This window comes from Pipra filicauda, unplaced genomic scaffold (assembly GCF_003945595.2).
Source record: "Pipra filicauda isolate LSUMZ 115617 unplaced genomic scaffold, ASM394559v2 scaffold94_size2452230_pilon, whole genome shotgun sequence".
In the NCBI taxonomy this organism is placed as follows: domain Eukaryota; kingdom Metazoa; phylum Chordata; class Aves; order Passeriformes; family Pipridae; genus Pipra; species Pipra filicauda.
In genome coordinates, this window is record NW_024105142.1 from 859370 (window position 1) to 863030 (window position 3661).

Sequence of the window (3661 nt, forward strand, 5' to 3'; positions counted from 1 at the left end):
ACTTAGTTCCTGAGCTTTCATCCAGAAAGAGATTTAGTGGATCCAAGAGACAACACTGCTTCGTATTTTTGAGGAGAAAATAATTTCCAGGAAAAAAAGAGGTTATTTTTTTTAAATAACTCAGTGGCACTTTGGGGTAGGTTGGGAATGAGAAGATCTTAAACATCAAAACAAAGAATAAAAAGGTAGGGATAGCCAGAGTTAGACAAGTGTTTTTGACATAGTCACATTCTCAATTTGACAAATTTTCACACTTGAAAAAAAAGAAAGAAAAACATTAATTCTATTATTTTCTTTCAGTCTTTCCAGATCTGCTTTAAAGATTGAAGAAGTTCACTAGAGGCACTGAGACTTTAGATGCTTAGTCTAAGCCAAAATTAGCAGACAAAATTTTGATACCTAACTCACCACAAGTATTGGAAACAAACATTATCCTTAACCTAAAATGGTGCTGCTTGTTCTCATAAATTAGGGGAGGAACTGGGAAGGGGTGTGTGTGTGTGCTATTTTGTTTTGTTTGTTTGTTTGAAAACTTAAATATGAAAATTGCCAATGAGTGTGGGAATGGACACTCATAATACCAGCTTTTTGTGTTTCTCTTGATAGGCTTAATCAAAGTATCTGATTATAACTCTTCTCCCAGCACTTCATGTATTGTCTTCTTGGGAGTACAATAGATGTAATTTCACTCTTCCAGACTAAATGATTTTCATGGTAATTTCTTTGCCATTATCCATCCCACACGTAGTGGTTTTGTATATAAATGTGTCTGACCCATGGCTTCTAACTAGTAATCTGAAAAAAAAGGAGCTTTCAAATATAAAAAAGGTAGAAGTCACAGCAAAGCTAATAGCAGCAAGTACAGATAAAAAGACACAACTTGGACACAACAAATTTGCTAAATAGAGGCTGAGTTAGAGGATGATTATGAGAGCATACCTGATTACTCTTCAGTGGAAATGATTCTTGTAAATATATCATATAAGCTAGCTCTTGCTAGATTATTCTACGCATTAAATATTTCATTTCCATAAAAGTCTCATACACCTAAGGTGTCTCTGTGGAAGATAAGAAATTTAATGTGATTCACCTTTGCCTCCAATATTCAAGTATTACAGCTTTGGAACAAAGTAATAAGAGAGGTGAAGTGTCGAAAGAGCAGACCTTCCCATTGACTGGAGGCCAGCAGAAACCAGTAATCCAGTCAAAGAAACCTACTGGTGTTCATGTAAGAATGCTCAGTACCACCACTTGGACCTGTCCAAAGGAATATCTCTTCTAGTACAAACATTGCCTTCTTCAAAAACGTGAAGTTGATGAAGTAGTGTTGTGTAAACAGCAGTATGGAAGTGTATGATGAGATACTACAGGGAGGTAACAAAGTTGCTTTTACTTGTTTATCTGTTATTCTGCTATGACAAAGGACAGAGAACTAATCTTGTGAAGACCCTGATTACAAGGAAATTAAAAATTCAAGACTCCCTTTACAGCGCACAGACAAAGCTTTCCTGTTTGGCTGTGCTGTTGTTCCCCAACAGTGTGAAGCATCATAGCTATTTTGGGGTTCTCAGCAAGCACCTTCTCCTGTTGTTGACCATCTGTATCTGCTCAGTCCTTTTCTCATGACAGATCTTACCTGATGATGAGGCTGGCACAGAGCTGGCTGCCTAAAAATGAGAGACCTGGGTTAGTTGTCTCCCTTCATGTGGCTGGATTGGTAACTTGAACCAATGTCTCCCACCTTGGAGATGTGTACCATAAACACAGATAGATTTGGTTCTGTCACACTGAAACTGTTCTTATGCAAAATAAGTAAATGACTGCTCTTCAGAGAGGACTTGAGAAAGTGCTGAATTTCAAGAGACCACTTGAAAACCCAGGAGGGTGATGACACCTATGTGGGTTAAAAAGCACAGGACTTTTGCTTCGCTTTAAAAAAAAACAATCCTGCATTAAAAAAGGGTGATCTCAGTACTTTTACCCTCCTGGGTCATTTTCTTCCTCCAGTTTACAGTGTGTTGCTACTAAATGTTCAAGAGATTGTACTGGTCTCAAACTTTTTTTACCTCTATAATTTGTCCATTCACCGATCAGGTAAGTTACCTTGTCTACCATGCAGGTAGAGTTGGCTTTACTATGACTATGAAATACTCAAATTAGGTCAACACTGCACCTAAAATTCCTCTAAAGGCTTTAAAAACTTGAAAAAAATCCATCAAAGTATAATGGTCCATGCTAATATAACTAGAGTTGGATATTAAGGATCTGTGTTTAAGAGAAAAGCTTATTTCTTTAATCTGCGGTTGAAAATATCCCTTCATTTTATCTTGGGCGAAAGAGTAGGAGCTCTTTAAGTTGTTTTAAAAGCATCTTATATTTTATTTATTTACTGTTGTTATATTTATTTTAAATTTCACTTAAGTATGTATGTTTGACACTTGTAGAATGATGTTGAGAGGGCAGGTAAAGGGAAAATTTGAAGTTGTTTCAATGAAGAAAACAAGCAATTGTTGCAGGACAGGTAGTTCAATATATCTAATCAGCTAACACAGGACATTTTAACATGCTTCAATACACATAACACAGTCTTTGAATGTGATTTATGCAATGGTTGCTTCCTTTTTAAAAGACTATCAGAAAGACAGAGTCATATTTGAAACTCAGAAAATACACTAGAATGCAATTTTAGATAACTTTGTACTGACCTGGTAAACACATCCTCCCTTACTACAGAGTGACAATTTACTCTATTTGAATAATCATGATAGCAAATAAGCCACAAAAATATTAGTTATTCTTCCAAATGCATAACATATCATAAAGCAATCTTTGCTTTACTTCAATCAAACCTGAATTCCTTGGAAAACCAAGTTGAAATGATCCAGCCTCATCATATATCCTGGCTCTCAGGTAAGGTTTCAGACCATCCTGAAGCAAACACCACATGTGAAGAACACCTTGGACTGCAGCAAAGCTAACACGGCCTGTCTTGCTAAGGGTTGTGTCCTATTCCCAGAGGATCCCTTAGCTCCTGACTGCAGCACTGTGCCGGGTGGTACATGCCAGGTGGATACATTGTGCCCCTGATATTCCCAGTCCTAATTCTCTCACTGCTTTCCCCATGTTTGGTGAGAATGTCTTTTTGTGCCTGTTCCAGTGGAACCGTTTACCATCCATTTAGTCTGGATAGCTGGAGCGTGGGCTGTAGCCAACCATGCCTTTTTTCTATTCTTGGTGCTCCTTTTCAGAGGACTTTGAGAGAGCAGTCCTTGAGCCCACTCTCAAGGTGTGGCTGAACATCTGGGGGAGGCTTGGCAGTGTCATGAGGTGTCCCAGAGCCCCTGTAGTCCCCGTGTAACAGATGATGGGCTGTCACTAGTCCATAGATGGAACTGTTGTCATGGGAACAAAACTACATAGAAATCTAAAAGTAAAGATGGCCAGACAAGCTTGATAATTTTTAGGCAGAAAACTGAAGTCAGGGAGGGCCTTGGATATACTTGAATTTTAGACAGGCATTTGCAAAGGAGGCATATGATAATCTAGGGAGAAAATTAATTCAGTTTGGCTTAGACAACAAGACAATTAGTCCAATCAAACGCTAGCTTGTGAGCTCCTGACGATGAAAAATTATAGATCATTTATTAAGGAGAGAGAAATT

General features: G+C 38.0%; 1 long non-coding RNA gene across 1 annotated transcript; it reads right to left on the reverse strand.

The window, feature by feature from the left end:
- Nucleotides 1–1036: 1036 nt before the first annotated feature.
- LOC120325344 lies at nucleotides 1037–3290 on the reverse strand. The gene is made up of 3 exons (XR_005567291.1): nucleotides 3171–3290; nucleotides 1637–1667; nucleotides 1037–1058 (listed from the first exon to the last, which is right to left on the reverse strand). It is a non-coding gene; the product is annotated as an uncharacterized LOC120325344 (long non-coding RNA).
- Between the last annotated feature and the right edge of the window lie 371 nt (nucleotides 3291–3661).